The sequence below is a fragment of the Agelaius tricolor genome, unplaced genomic scaffold (genome assembly GCF_023055355.1).
Source record: "Agelaius tricolor isolate 1412-34295 unplaced genomic scaffold, bAgeTri1.0.p SCAF_1, whole genome shotgun sequence".
Lineage (NCBI taxonomy): Eukaryota > Metazoa > Chordata > Aves > Passeriformes > Icteridae > Agelaius > Agelaius tricolor.
Window position 1 is genome coordinate 5,447,716 of NW_027269261.1, and position 16,181 is coordinate 5,463,896.

Genomic DNA, 16,181 nt, shown 5'->3' on the forward strand with positions numbered 1-16,181 from the left:
TGCACCTCTAATAACACGTGCTTCCCCTCCCCTGCCCTCTCATCTCTGAGTGTTTCTGCTGACCCACACCCCCATTACATTGTAAATCCCATTTCTGTTTTGCCTCTTTCAATACCTGCTCTGAGCCCCGTTGCTTTTCACACTTGATTTTGATGTTTCCCTCTGTCCTACTCCCTATCTCTGCTTTTTAATTTCATTTAATTGAATTTGTTACGGATTTTTCAGCAGTGCTAAGATTGTTTTCTTGTGTATATTTTGGTGAGGTTTTTTTTGGGTGGTTTTTGTGTGTGTGGTGAGAGGTTTGTTTGTTTCTTTGTTTTTGTATTGTTTCATTCTCTGAGCACTGCATTTCCCAGGAATTCCTTCCTTTTTAGAAGGTGGAACCTTGCCTCTTTTTTTGCCAGCTTTGCTGCATACTGTGTCAGTTGCTGGTATTATCTCTCCTGATAAGGCCAGTAGTGAGGTTGTCAGCAGGGGCTCAGGTGAGCATCTTGTGTGTGTCAGCACAGAGAGCTTTAGCAGCTCTCCAGAAAGCAGCAGGGCTGCAAGGCACAGGGTCTTGCAGGGGAAGAGCCATTGTTAAAAAAACAGAGTTAAAAAAACAGACTTTTGGATTTTCAAGCTGGGTTTATTGTCACGGGGTGGTTGTTTGTAAGAACAGGATTTGGAATTTTTTTTGCCTTTTCAAACCCTGAAACTCCTGTGAGGAGTGATCTGGACTGACACCGTGAATGCAGCACTTCCAGGAGTAAAACTATTCCCCCTTTGGAGCACTAGTGACACTTGGGGGTTTAATGGATTTTTCTCCTTCCACAGCCGTGATCCCACCCCATTTCTCTCCCTCTGCCCTCCCATTACAAGCCCATCTTGAAAAGGGCAAACAGGAGGTTTTTGTTCCATAACAAGTAAAACAAAACCTATCTGCCCATGTGACTTCTGAGTGGTTCCAGGGTTGAAGCATTACCTCAGGAGGGATAATGGACACAGATTCCTGCCCTGTTTCCCTCGGAATGTGTGAGGTGCCTGTGGACCAGAAACTCTGTGCTAGAGATGTCACAACTCTCCAGGAGCACTTGCCCATGTAACTCATGCCTCTGTTACACCCAGCATGAACCTGAAGTGTTCTTTGAACAATTTCAGCATTAATCTTTTCCACACTTCCAAGCCCAACAGTGGGGGCTCAGTTTTCCAGGGATCTACAGCAACAGCTTTCCCTCACATTGCTGAACTGAAGAAGGAAGGAATTCTTCACTGTGAAGGTGGGGAGGCCCTGGCACAGGATGTCCAGAGCAGCTGTGGCTGCCCCTGGATCCCTGGAACTGTCCAAGGCCAGGCTGAAGGGGGCTTGGAGCACCCTGGGATAGTGGAAAGTGTCCATATCAGGGGTGGCACTGGAAGAGTTTTAAGGTCCCTTCCCACCCAAACCATTCTGGGCTTCTCTCAGTGCTTTGTGCCCTGCTGCCTGACTCCCAATATCCTCTATCCCCTCTGAGTTTGTGCTCTAATGGGTGCTGAGATATTCCTGCCCATTTGATTTTTGTCCATTTGCCTCGCTCCTGCAGAGCTGCTGTTCCCACATTTAACTCTTGAAACCGCAGTGCCCTCCTGGCCCGTGCCTGGCCTGCCTGGGTTTATCACCAGGCTGGGTGGAAGAGAAACATTCCTGCTGGAAAGGCTTCTGGCAGGGAGAGGAGAAGGGGAACACCCCACTGGGGAAATGGCACCCCAAGGTTTAACCCCTGCAGCAGCCTGATACCTGAGGGGCTTTGGGAGAACGCTTTTAGATCTTGCAAAAATCAAGATTTTTGCAAAAATCAGGTTTTCATGTAGAAGAGGGAACACAGAGTGTGGATCTGTGTAGTGGAAAGGCGATCAGCTCGCCTGCTACCTGGTCCACAGGGTGGGCAATGGAAAGACATTGGGATTTAGGATGCATTTATTCTGGGACAGCTATTTCAAACCAGATTTGTACATAGAGTTGCTTGTTTAAGAGAGGGCTGACTCCATCACTAAGATTTTATGCTCTGGAACTTGTGTGGCACAACTTTAACTGTCCCTGTCTCCCACCAGCTGAGCAACAGCTGCTGCTGTGCTGGGGTCTGGAAATCAGTGACTTCACAGGCTGCAGGCTGCCCTTGGGTTTTTAGGGAGCATATTTTTAATGTCCTAACTCTGTTCTGCACGGTATCTTTTGTGAAGCTGCCTTTTCACCTGGTTTTTTTTTATGAAAAATATCCTTCTTCGTGAAGGATTTAAAGTGTTTGTGTTCGTTCCACTTCTGTAGATACCATCAGTCAATAAAATGCTGCACTTGAAAGAAGATAAATGCTTGTCTGTGCTTGGAAGTTATGTTCTATTAGTGGATGGTTTATCTGCTGCTACAAGAGCTCAGGAGGGAGATAAATCCGAGCACCAGGACGGAATATCCTTCCTCAGTGGGAGCTGAGCCCTGTGCAGGTGGGAGGTGAGGGCTCCTGTCACTCTGTTGGTGGCAATTTGAGGGCAATTTGAGCTGTTTCCTCCTACCTGTGCCACAGGCACAAGGGTGGGCAAATCCCTGGTGGACACAAGGATGTCCAGGGAAAGAGGAGGGGCTCAGGCCCTTGAATAGAAATGGGGAAAAATCTGAGCTGTTTCATGGGAATGTGAGTAAATTGGCTGAACGTGTAACATTTGAAGAGACAAATTGAGGGTAGCATGGGTGGGAGTGGTGCCATGGCTGTTGGGGGAGAATTCCCAAGAAGTCACGTTCCAGAGAGGGGAAGATCAGGGATTTCTTTTTGCTCCTGGCTGGGATACAGAAAATGTAACATCCCTATTAATGGTCTGTAGCAGTTTTGCAGTTCCCAGCATTATTCTGTGAAGTGGGTTCAGAGAATGCCTTTTGGGAGTTAGGTGTATCCATTTGGATGACATTGGAAAATACTGATTTTCATGGAGAGGGTAAGGGCCTGGGGCAGCAGCTGTGGCATGGGATCTGGATGCAGAGGCTGTAGCAAATGTCTCTGCTCTCTCCATGAATGTCCATGTAGGGCTCAGCTAAGGCTGGCTCTGCCCAGGATGATTTTTGATTCTTCCCATTTGGGGGAGGCTGGGAGTGGTGGAATCTGTCTGTTTTGTGAGGAATTTGCACCCAGTGAGAGGCAGCCAGTAAGGAAGGGAAGAGGGAGAGTTTTCTGAGGTTTCTCAGGAAAGTGACATGGTGACATCTGAAAAGAATAGAAACCTTTGAGAGCATTATGGATAGCTATGGAATTCAAATTGGGAATGTTCTGTGCATTTTTCATATCCCTGCCAGGAGGAGTATAGCAGATCTAATGTTTAATGCATGGACAGTAATAGAAGGCTGAACTGATCTCCACAAGCCTGTTTGTTCCATTACTGTCCAGAAGGAAATAAATTAGATTCTATTAAGTTCTAAACTCCATTTTATGCTATTTGGACCCAGATGCTGCAGAGGGAGAGGTCAGAAGAAGGAAAGCTGAGTTTTAGAGGGTTGATGTTAGGGTGGCATCAACATAACACGCCCAAGGTTCAGCTTAGTTAAAACCAACACCCAGTGAGTGCTCTCTCCTTTGGGAGCATGCACAGGAACCTTAGGCTGAGCTCAAAAGCTAAAGGTCCCCAGGAAGAGCCATTTTATTCATAAGAGGATTTTACATTTGGTTGGACTGATGTGCTTGGTGCCCAGCATGCTCCAAGTCCCAGAACTTGAATTATGGGAACATTTTGGAGACAAATGACTGTGCTGCTCAGTCTTTAGAGAGGGTGGTAGAACAAACCTGGGTTTTCTCGTTGGATGTTGTGACTGAGACTGTTGAGAAGAGTTTGCAGAGGTGTCTGTGGAGTTCTGATCTCAGAACGGGCATCAACTTGCACAAAAAAAACAGAGGAGATTTTGGACAGCTTGGGGTATTTAAAGCATCAGCTTCTATGCCAGCCTCTGGACAGACAGAGGATCTTCTCCAAGATAAGGAAATCACCCTTTATACACACTTGTCTGCCCCATTTTAATCTTTCTTTCCCAGTTATGTAAATAGCACCAGACTAATATTCCCTGTGTACCACTGGTAAGCTGATTCGCTCGCTCCACTTTATCAGACACAAAAGCACTGCAGGGCTGGTTTGTAAATTGAGTTGGATTTTTTTTTTTTTTTTTTACATCTGTGTTATTCCAAGCTCTTATGTAAATACTTGGAAAGCAATTTCTATATATACTCAGTTTGTTATGCAACTACTCTGTGCAGTGATGCCAAAGGGATTTCATTTTCTTATCGGTGGTTTTTAGAAGAAGTGATCAAGCATTCTTTCTGTGGAAGGCTCAGGGAATCACAAAGTGAAAACCAATAATAAATGGCAGAAAACAAGGGCAACTACAAAATTAAAAAGAGGGGAAAAAAATAAAATGTTCCTGAGTTACAGAACTATTTAGGGGGGCTTTCACTGAAGGCCTGATTATTGCTCCAGTGTGAGTTGCCTTTGTTCTTTATGGAAATTATTGAATGATTCAATCCTTACACCTGTGTTCCAGCCCTGTGTGTGTGCTATTGATGAAACATCTTAGAGCAGATGTTGCTGGGCTGGCCACTGCTGACCACTGCTGGCCACTGCTCTCCCAAACACCTCTTGGAAACCTGAAAACTCCTTGACATAAAAATTGATTTTTAACTGAAACCGATTTAATTTTGCCATGAATTAATGCGTTACATGCTGAGAAGAGAACACTGAGGGAAAAAAGAAGGCTGAAGCTCCTGAGGCTGCTGTAGCAAAGCTCCTGGAGTCCCAGAGGGCTTTTCTGCCCATCTTACAGCCATCCCTAGAAAGCCACTGGAGAAACTCAGTCCTGATTCCCAGCAGGCTCCTGTGACAGAGAGCTCCCTCCCTGCATCCTGAGCTCACAGCTGCTGCTGAGGGGCATGGCTGGGGGACAGCTGGGCTGCTCCCCATGAGCTTCAGGCTCAGTTCTGGGACCTTACTATGGACAAGGAGATGATGAGGAGATGCTTCCACCAGGAGCTGGGCTTTGGCCACCAGCTGATTTAGTTTAGCATCCTCTCTTGGGTTTGCACAGCTCTGGGAGCCCAAAGTTCAACACATTGTGATAGATGAGTAATGCAATGACTGACTCTCACAATTAATGGACAAATATCATTTATACAGGTTAAGAAAAGTTTTATAGATTAATAGTTATGTTGTACCCCATCGTGTGGTTATCAAGGGACATCTGGGGTTGGGACATCAGGATTTGAGGAAGAGATCTCCACCCCTGGACAGTAAAGAAGGGGTCGATGGACAGAACTTCAGGAGGGGTTAAAGAGTTAAAAGGAAAAACCTCCATTGTGTGGGTGAGCACATGGAGGGGAAAATCTTTTGCTCCCAGCACTGTAACCTTTTTTCCTTATTCAGTCTTCTGTTGTATTTTTGATAAGGTTTAATGAACCTTCCTAAACTATGAAAAGTGAGTAGCTATTTCTCACAACATCGTTTGCTTAATCCTTTGGAAGTCAAAGCAAACATATACTAAGTGGATTTTAGAAATAAAAGTCTGAGTTTTACACATTTCTCTTTTCAAAGTAACCATTCAAGTTGGAGGTTAAACTGCAGCAAAACCTGGGTGTCTTTTGCTCCCAGAAGGTGTGAAAAACACCAATCACTTGTTTTTAAAATTTTAAAAGTTTAAAAAGAATAAAATTGTTATAAAAATAGTAATACAATTAGAGTAATAATAATTTGGACAATTTGAATTAGGACAATATGAGACAATAGAAACAAAGAGTTAGGGATGTCCAGGTACCTTTTTCTGGGCAGCACAATCCCAAAAAAGGACACACGTTAACAGAGGATTAACCCTTAAAAACAACAACCTGTTGCATATTCATACACCTCATCCATGATGCATAAATTCCATTCAAACACAGGATTCTGTCTGGTCAGTGTCAACTTCTCCCTCTTAATCCTAAACAGGATTCAAGCCTGAGCGAGGCAGGAAGAAGTTAATTTCTTCTGATAATGGAGCAATAAATTCTCTTTCTCTGAAATATTTAGGTGTCCTATAGCTGCTATCTCACTGTGAGTCCTTTCTTTAGAAAAAAGTATCCTACATAGCACAGTTTCTATTTTAACATTTTGTTATAACCTAAAACTATATTTAACACAGTACTTAAGAGAATCAATACAGCATTACTTTCTAACACAACACATATAATATTCATTTCAATATTTGCGAAAAGCCAATCACAAAACACGCATTTTTCACAAAGGGATGGGAAGAAGACAGAACTGCATCTCTTGTGCTCTGGAGTGGTCCTGCTGATTTGGCTCGTGGCTGCCGTGTCCTGCAAGAGCAGCAGAGCTGATGCAGGGGCTCTTGGGCATTAACCAGGGAGATTATCCAGCAGCTGCTCCATCTGCGCGCGCCTCCGCTGGGAATGACGCTGTCACTCCACGTCACCCACCCAGGCTTCTTCCCTCTCTTCATCAGCCATGGCCTCATCCAAATGCCATCATATAAAGCTGGGGGGGCAGGGGGTGCTTGTGGGGTTGGTTTATGGCTGTCTAGAACCCAACTGGCTCATTTCCTGGTTTACATAATGTTTAGAGGCCCAGGACAATCTCTGCAAATTCAGATGTGTCTAAGTTGCCATGGGCTGTGGGCAGGAAATAAATTTGCCTGTTCGTTCTCAAGGCTGATGTGAATTTCATTTAAAGGGGAGCTAAAATGATTTATTTTTAACTTCACTGCTGAGTTAACAGTTGGACACTATGGTCTTAGATGTCTTTTCCAATTTAAGTGGTTTCCTAACTATAATTTTCTGTATTTGGAGGAGAAATACATTGCCCTTTAACATCTTAAAAACACTGCTCCTTCTGCATTTTGCTCTGTTTCAGTAATATAAATAATGGCATTAATTTAATTTTGTATTAATTTTCTCATGCATGAAATGAAATCCAGTTCCCTTGTTAATCCAGCAATCTAGGCAAACGCAGTATAGGACCATTACAGGAGAACACTTAATCCCCCCTCTTGTTTCTCTCTAAGGTGCTTTTGACCTTTTTAAGGGTGAAATGAGAGTGTTTCTGTGCAGACAAGGCCAGGAATTACCCTTCCACCTTTACTACCCAATGTAAGTTGTTAATGTGCTGCTGATACACATCCAGCAGTTGGTGGTGGTTTCTCTCTGTACAATTTTTGTGACTGTTGTGTGCTATTGAATTTTGTCAGGATAAAATTTGGCAGAGGAGCTGTGAGCCCAGTGGCAATCCTGACCTTTCCCAAGGTGGCTGCTGCACCATGTTTAAATAAGAACCAAATACAGAGACCCTGGGGTTGGGCTGAGCTGGAGCAGAATTAAGGCTCTGTATCGAAGTGTCACCATGGTATTTTCTGAAAAATCTTCTTTGCCGAGGATTTTTCTCCTGAGAAGCTGAGAAGCTTCAGAAAAAGAAATGTCAGCAATAATTATGGGATTGCTTGGAATGTGGTCTGGAGGTTGCTTACCAACAGGTGCATCTTTGATTGGTTCCATGTCAGTTGTTTTTACTTAACGACCAATCCCAGCCCAGCTGTGTCAAGACTCTGATCTGTCACAGGTTTTTATTATTCATTCTTGTTTAGCCTTCTGATGTCTCCTTTTTCTTTCTTTAGAATAGTTTCAGTATATTATATAAATGATTATATATATCATTTCTAGAATAGAATATATAAAATAGAATAGAATATATGAAACATAAAATACATAATAGAATAGAAAAAATATAATATAATATAATATAATATAATATAATATAATATAATATAATATAATATAATATAATATATAATAGAATACAAAGTATATAAAATATAAAATATATACAATATATAATATATATAATACAATATATAGTATATAGTGTATAATATATAACATATAACATTTAATATCAGCCTTCTGAGAACATGGAGTCAAACTCTCATCTCTCACCTTGTCCTGCGGACCTCACAACCCCACATTGAAGGTCTTACCCACTTGCTGGTCCCTTCTGTAGCTCTGAAACTCCAAAATCCACAGCCTTCATTAGCTCTGCAGAAGCCAGTTTGATTCCATGGGGGTGCCCCCCTGAAGATGTCTGCTGGCCCTGGAATGATTTATGGCCATGCTGGATTTGGGGTGCCTGTGGTGAAGCAGCTGAGAGATGCAGTAGATCACAGAGTCTGGCCAGGCTGGTGAGGTGTCCCAGCAGAGCATCCATGACCACTTTAGGAGCTGTTGATCTGTGGTGTGCCCAGGCCTGCTGCACCCTGCTCCTCTGAGAAATGGGCGAGAGAGGGGAAGGGATGGCCAGCTGCAGCTGCATGGCCACCCAGAACTATCCCCACCCCACATCCAAAGTACATAAGAGGAAAACCACACCCCAGCCAAACCTGGGACAATCACAGGGAGCATCTCATGGAATATTTTGTCTGTTTTATTGCTGCATGCACTGGGAGCCTGGGCTGCCATTTTTATAGAAATGCTAAAATTTATCATTTCTTAAATCTCCTGCGAAGACATTTTTATTGCCTTTGGTGTTTTCTCCTTCTCTTTTCTTTGTGCATAACTAATGAAACCTCTCAGAAACAGCGGCAGGAGAGAGAGAAGACCAGAACAAAGTGAGCAAGACACATCCTGTGGCAAGGGTGACCCCAGCCCAGCAGGAGCAGGTGTCACTCAGGGAGGACACTCCTCGCACAGAGCCCCAGGAATGTGCCTCCCTCTTTGCAGGGAAGCAGAACCTGGAGCCTGTGGAGAATGGCCTGGGATGTGCCAGAGGGTGAATGATGACAGTGCTGTTAATTCTGGGCTGGCAGCAGGGCTGGGGAGGTGCCCTCACCCTGACATCAGCCTCTGCAGCAGCTCCCAAACCCTGAGTTCCAGGCACCACGTGGGCTGTCCTTAAGATGCTTAGTGGGGTTTGGGGTTTTTTTTCCCTTCTCTTCCTGACTCAAAACTTTGCTTCTAGGTGTCTGGGCAGAGAGCTCAAGGACTCCCCACTTCCCTGGGAAGGGAGCTGAAAAGCACCTGTACATTCAGCATGTGTCAGGCTGTCTTCTCAGGCTCGCAAATAATGAATTGTGTGGATTTGAGGCTTTCTCTTGAATCATAACACCTAAACCTGGGCACTCAAAATGTCATTTAAACTTCAACTTTGAAGATCATCCTTGCTCCCATCTAATTTTGGATGTTAAACTTGTTCCCACCTGCTCTCTAAAACCAGTGGAGGTGCCTGAGTGGGCCTCTCTGCTGACTCCAGAGCAAGCCTCAGGGTGGGCTGCTCCTGACACCCCTGGCAGAAGGTGCCATGATCTCAGGAAGTAAAGGAGAGCTCTGTATTTTAATCTCTTTTAAAAGCCTGTCACCTCCCCAAAGTGCATGAAGGCAGACCATCTTCCTTTTTCCTTGGTTTTTGCTAATGATGCCTGTGTATTTTCACTTACTGGTTCCCTCATTGGGCTTCAGTTCTGCCGGATGACTCATGTCAAAAGCTCAGAAAGCCTGCAGTAAACAGCCTACTGTTCATCAGAGCAATTTGGGAGCTCCTTCTGGGAATATTGCTCATGTTCCAGCCCCAGGGGGTGTTACAGTACTGCTGCTTTCAAAATCATTGGAAATCCTTGGGTGCTCTATATTTTTGTTCCTCAGATGTCTAAGTGTGATGCTTGGAAATTAATAACTACACCCCTTTCCTTTTGAAAGCAATTCCTGCCCCCTGAGTCTGGTGCCCTTTGGACTTGAACTGCTCCTCATTAATGGAGGTGTCCATGGAATCGTGGCATGGTTTGGGTTGAAAGGGACCCCAAAGTCCACCTGGTTCCAACTCCCTGTCTGGGCAGGTGACTTGTCCAGCTCTCTGTCCTTCCTGAGTGAGAGGAATAGCAGATTTGTCTTTACAAACAAGCCGTGGGTCTGCTGGTAGATAAAACTAGCACTGGGAGAGAAAAGAAACAATGGGAAGGATTCCACTGATTGATGAATGGAAAAAGATATTTGATTTTACAAATAAACTTTAGGTTTGCTGTAAAACGAAATTAGACATTGAAAGATGAAAGAAACAATGGGGAAGAAAAACCCCTAAATTCTGTAAGAATTAAAGATTAAAAGGGAGGGTTGTACATTAGAGGGAAATCCTTGGTATCAGGCATATCAGGGAGTCTGAACCTCTCAAGTGCCTCAGCCAATGGGGAAAGAGAGAAGGGAAATGTGGCCGGGAAATTGGGATAAAAAGGAGGCTGTGTCCTCCAAAAATTGGGGAGATCCCAGGGGAATGCCCCATGGCCTCTCCCTTTATTTGACAAAAGTAAAAGGACTCTCTGTCTCCTTTTTGGACATAAACCTCTGGTGTTTGTGGATTAATTTTCCTAACATGAGGAACCAAAATGGGAACCCTTGTGAGGGTTGCAGAGGCGGCACTTCCTGCGCTGTTCCCAATGCCTCCTGGCTGCTTGTGGATGCCCCCAGTCCCTTCCAGCCCTGATTTCAGACTGTCAAACATGCATGGAAATGGTGCCAGGCACTGAGGGATCGGTGCTGCTCTCATCTGGGTAATTAAACTCTCAGCTGGCTGCTCAGTTGGATCTGAGCTGTTCATCCAAACCCTTCCTTCCTATTCCCACACGTGCAGCTCACTCTGGGCTGTGATTTACACAGCCCAACATCAAACACTGCTCACAAAGCTTCTGGGAATGTTATTCTTTATTCCTTTTTAAATCCTCCCTGGCAGTGAGAGATGGAGGGGGGAGATGCCTGGTTTTTTACACAGGGTCATCTCCTCTGTGTGGTATCAACTTGAATGAATTCGCACAAGGTGTTGAGTAGACTTTGGGGAAGGTGAGAACTTGTTCAGGATGGAGCTTCAGAAGGAATCAGGACAACTTCCAAGCCACTGCTCCTGTTTTCCCTGGGCTCAGGGAGCAGCCCTGGCCACATGGGAAGGGCTGTTCATTCCCTGGACTGGCTGTGACACTGCAGTTGTGTAACACAGCAGCTGCATCCGATGGGCTCCTGCTCCCGTGGGCTTTGTGCTCCACAGCCAGCAGGCTCATCCGTGCTCCTCTCCAGGCCAGGGCCCTGCTGGGAAGGAGAAAGTAACCTCAGAAAACAGAGGGGGAAAAGGCACTGCTGATCAGCAGCTGCTGGGGCTTCCCCCACTGCTCCTGGAGGTCTGCTGGGAACAGGGCACTGCCATCAGTCTCTTCTCTTCAGCAGCATTTAAAAACACGGAAGCTGGGATGCTTTAGGAATGTTAAGTAACAGTTCAGCACTGGTTTTCATGCCATGACAATAAGATGCTTTTTTTTCAGCTGAAAGAATCCCATTTTCCCCTCTTTCTGCTTGTTTCTCTGCAGCTCTTCCTCATGCAAAATGTCCAAAGGACCCCTGAAGGGTTGACAGGAGGCCTGGCCACTGCTCCCCTCAAGGCCATTCCCCTGGCACTTTGGAAGAGGATAGAAATAGGAAGGAGCAGCAGGACCTGAGAAGGCCAGGCTTTCTCAGTGTGCTGGAATGTCCCAAGCCAGGTGCTGGGCTTGTGACAGATGAGTAATGCAATGACTGACTCTGACAATTAATGGAAAAATATCATGTATATAGGTTAAGAAAAGTTTATAGATTAATAGTTACGCTGTACCCCGGCATGGTTATCAAGGGACAGCTGGAGTTGGGACATCTGGGAGGGCTGGCTTGTCACTATGGTGACATCTGACCTCCAATCAGGATTTGAGGAAGAGATCTCTACCACTGGACAGTGAAGAAGGGGTTGATGGACAGAACTTTGAGGGGTTCAAGGGTGAAAAGGGAAAACCTCCATTGTGAGGGGGCTGAGCACATGGAGGGGAAAACCTTTTGCTCCCAGCACCGTCACCTTTCTTCTTTATTCAGTCTTTTGTTGGATTTTTGATAAGGTTTAATAAACCTTCCTAAACTATGAAAAGTGAGTAGCTACTTCTCACAGGCTCGTGGCTGAGAGCTGCAGGAAGATGCCTGCAGGCAGCTGCTGCTGGGAGAAGGGCTCCTGCTGCACATGCTCTGCTTCAGACATAAATCCCAGTTTTTCCTTAAACTCCAATCCCAAGCACTGCCAAGCACGCTCCATGCCGAGTCCTGCTCTGCAGTGCCACGTCCTGCCCATCCCTGTGGCCACCTCTGGATGCAGAGAGTTATCACTGGGCTGTGCCATTCACATTCTCTGAAAAAAAATCCCTTCCCCAAGGATTTTTCTCCTGGGAAGCTGAGAAGCCTCAGAGAAAAAAGAAAACAATTCTTATCTCATTTGCTTCTCCTGTGTTGTGCTGATGTGGAATGTGTTTGGAGATTGTTTATCCAATAGGTGATTGTTTCATTGGATTCTGCTCTGTTTTCACTCATTGGCCAATCAGGGCCAGGCTGTGTTGAGACTCTGGAAAGAGTCATGAGTTTTTATTATTACTTTTATAACCATTTTATTACTATTAAACTTTTAAAATTTTAAAAACAAGTGATTGGCATTTTTCACATTCTTAAAACTCCATCCAGGGCCTCTTGCTGGGTTGTCTGTGAGCCCCCGTGGTGCCCACGTGTGCCAGTTTTTCCTGCCAGTTTTCCTGTTGGAAATGCCCACCAGTTACCAACACAATGCCAATCTGAATACAAACCTTTTTTAGGACTTATGTTAAGTGCTGGCAAACCACAGAGTGGCTGCAAATTACTGCTATTGAAATTCACATTCGCATTCCTGCTTGAGTAATTTGCTGCAGTTTTCTTTAAAAACTGTCTTTATTTTCTCAATAGAAAATTCCCCAAGGAAATCTCCATAGTAACCAGAGATTATGTTAGGGGTCCTATGAAAATGTGCTGCTGGTTTTCATGGACTCTTGGAAGAGAAAATAATCTTACCAGTAAAAAATCGTGATCAATTGGTATCTCCCAAATGTTTTGGTCCAGGTGCTGAACTGAAGGGCCATTTTGCTCCCAAAATCAGGATTTTAAGGATGGAACAGCATGAAGAAATGATGCTGCTCTGGCAGGCCAAAGTTACTGGTAAAAAGGATTGGAGGCGTTTAATTTGATCCATAAATTAATTTGATGGACTAAAAGGGAAATAACTTCTGGCTCTCAGTCAATAAGACCAATCTCCAAGTGCCATGATTAAGGTGGAATGGATGAGTTTGCAGGTTCCAATCCTGAAGACAGTGTGAGCAAGGAATTAAAAAATGGTCTGATTTACACAGGGTAGGAAATAATTAGCATAGACTCCATGATTCACAGAAAACTGATCAATCTCTCTTTATATTATTATTATTATTATTATTATTATTATTATTATTATTATTATTATTATTATTATTAAGAAACCCATTGCTTTTATAGACAGTTACAATACAGGTAGACCTAATTGGTCCTCCAATCCAAACACCATCACCACTGGCTAATTAGGAAACCACCCTTTGGTAAACAAATCTCCATAACACATTCCACACGTTCACAGCAACGGGTGCAGCAAGTGAAGATAAGAATTGCTTCTCATTCTTTTCTCTGATCTTCTCACAGCCTTTCTGAGAGCTGCTGCCACAGGTGTGGCCCATGTTTGATCCCTGCTGGGAGCATCAGCTGCCCCTCTCCATCCCACACCAGCGGCTGTGTGACAAACAGGTTTTGGTCTCACCTTCATTTGGGGAACTGCCCTAAAATCTGTCTCCAGGTGTTCCCGCAAACCAGGGCAGCTGTTAGTCTGTCTGAAAGTGTGCTGTAATTTCCTGCTGAAGTGCTTCCAGGGTGCATAGCAGTGTAGAAAGAACTCTGACTGCTTTAGGGCAACTGGAATGGGAATGGAAATGGAAATGGGAAAGAGGAACCGATGCTCCAGGGCAGGGTTGGCACCACCACCTCATCTCGGGTCTCCATGAGCTCCTTTCTTCTACTCCTTCCTTTAGAACTGTCCTCCTGTTCTCTTTAGAACTGTTCTCCTGTTCTCTTTAGAACTGTTCTCCTGTTCTCCTGCTTGTCCAGAGAGGTTGTTGGGGTTTTGTAACATCTTCTCTGCTGGGAACAGGAATATATTCAAACACGGTGGTGGGAAGGAAGGCTGGCATACTGGTGAGTCAGAGCTCCACGGAAGCAGCCCTGGACAGCAATCCACTGCCCTGGATCCCAGGGATTTCTGCATTAATGGGCAGTGCTAGAGCCATGACTCACTGGACCACCACCACTGTTGTCTAAAAATACCTCAGGAGAACATTTCAGTTTCAGATGGATATTGCAAGTGAGTCACTCTTCCCAAGAAAAGGGCTTCAGGAAAAGTATGTGTGCTGATGGAAATGACTCTCATCTCCAGGGCAGAGGTTTTCAGAGAGCACACAGGCCTTGGGCATCCCACTGCATCCATCCCAGCTGCTCCAGGCCCTGGAGCCTCTGTCCTAGAAGAATGAGAACCTAATTAGCATTGAAGGTGAAGGGATCAATAACCAATAGGAAACCAAACAGTTAGAACTGTGTGACTTGGGACCAATGAACATTGAAACCAATTAATTTCTCTGGGTTTAGACTGTGTAAGTATGGGAAAGATCTAGTAAAAAATTCTGTGTGATGGAATGATTTTCTCTGCACAACCCAGGCAATATGTGGATGAAATTATTCGTGTTGCACATCCTGGCCAGAACAACATCCTGGACAGAATAAAGTTATGACTTAATTCTCTAACATTAAAAATTGTTGTTGGAGAGTTTTTGGTTTTAGCCTCAGTTTCAGTAACATCCTTGGAGCAGGGCCACTGTCTTGGTTTGGAAAGACAGGTGTCTGCTAAGGAAAGCAGGAGCCTCTCCTGAAATGGGAAATTACACCTCCCTCCAAATCGCTATAAATTTGAAATTAAGGGGGGTTCTCAGGCAAAAATATGGGAGCAGGAATAACAGATCTTTATTAGGGAAGAAAATAAAAAGATAAAATAAACAATGCAGTAGACTAAAACAACACTGACAGAGTCAGAACACAACCTGACACCCTGTGGGTCAGGGTGTTGGTAGCAGTCCCATTGGAAATGTGGCTGCAGCCTTCCTGGAGTGTCAGGGGTGGTTCTGTTGGAGCAGGGATCCTGTAGAAAAGGTGTAGTCTTCCTCTGAAGATCCAGTGGAAGAGGCAGCTGCTGTTCCTCTGGGCAATCCAGTGGAGAAGCTGTGCTGGTGTTCCAGGACTCCAGATTATATCCAGGTAGGAATGCTTGGCTCCTCCCTCTGGATGGGGCATCTCCATGGGATGCTGTAGTCCTTATCAGCCATGCAGTGACATTCAATAGCTGTTCAGCAGATGTCTCCTCAGAGGGAGGAGTGGGTGTGGAAGAGATAAGGAAAACTGCCCAATTAACAGAAGACAACTCCCATACAGATGGCAAATAGATACAATTTGCTTGGCAATCCAGGACAGCCATCAACAAACCTGGACCAGCAGATGGATGTTCCTTGCAGTCCCAGCCTCTCCCACGGGCCTTTTCCTGAGGGATTTCCAGCACAGCTGATGCCTCCCAGTGTGGGCAGCTTGGAGATCCTGCTGCTCTCCAAGCAGGGAAGCTCCTGGGACAGACAGTCCTTGATTTTGAGCTCTAGGAGCTCATACTGCTGCCCAGCCTTGTGGCCACTTCCATGGGCAAACAGGGGTTTAGAGTGGAGGCTTAAACCCTGTTTGTACTGATAAAACCCCAGAGTGTGTCCAAGGGAGACTCCTTCATAGTGCCAGAGAGGCTGTGGGTAAGTTGTTCAGTTTCCTAAAGACTGTGAGGAGCAGCTTTGGAGGCAGGCAGGGAAATGCCTGCTGAATTCAGGCAGCTCCATTTCCTCCTCTTGCACTGCTGCCTCCCATCCAGGATCCTGAAAATCTGCGCTTGGAGTGCTAAAATCTGCTCTTGGAGTGCTAAAATCTGATCTTGGAGTGTTAAAATCTTCTCTTGGAATGTTAAAATCTGCTCTTGGAGTGTTAGCCACAGCTTTAAAAAGTTTTCCCGTGCCACTGCTCACAGGGACTTGCTGGAGCCCAGTGCTCAGCCTGGACAGCTCTGGAGCTCAAAGTGCAATTTATGGTGTTGTTTGGTCACTTTCTGACATTACTGTGTTCCTTGGAGATTACATTCTTTTACAAAATAGCTCCAAAATGAAACACTGCTGTTTTCTATGAGTTTTTATTGTGGGTAGGAAAAGA